The following is a 560-nucleotide window of genomic DNA, read 5'->3' on the forward strand; positions in this document are numbered from 1 at the left end:
TACTTAGCGTATCTTTAGCATAAGCGTGCTCGAACACAACGTACTCTTCTGTCCTGATGGATTCAATTCGGGGGAGTCTGTTGAACATAGTGAACTTTGTCAATTGCGACCTACGAGCTTATGCATTTAACTGAATGAGAGTACAGAAAATAATGGAGAAAAAGAAAGAGAAACAGCGGGATATGCGGATGTATTTACGTGAAATTGAAGGGAGATAGAGGAGGGAGAGTAAAAAAATGATTGATCCAATCTTGAAGGCGGTGAGACGGGAAGAGAAACGTCTCGTCGATTGCCACTCTCGAGGGTGGGAAGAAAAACGAGTTCACATGCGCATCGTGGTACACGACCGCACAAACATTACACTTAAAACATTCACACGACTTATATAATAGACATTGCGTATATTTTTATTAATTCGCGCATATAACAGCAAGAGAGGAAAGCGATTATGCGATGCTAGCTGAGAGAGCGGAATTTGTATGTGAAAAAATACAAGGAAATGTATTCACACTAACATCTACTTTCTTCTCTTCCGTATGTCCGCATTCACGCGTTTGCCA

The sequence above is a fragment of the Atta cephalotes genome, assembly GCF_000143395.1.
Source record: "Atta cephalotes unplaced genomic scaffold scaffold00008, whole genome shotgun sequence".
Lineage (NCBI taxonomy): Eukaryota > Metazoa > Arthropoda > Insecta > Hymenoptera > Formicidae > Atta > Atta cephalotes.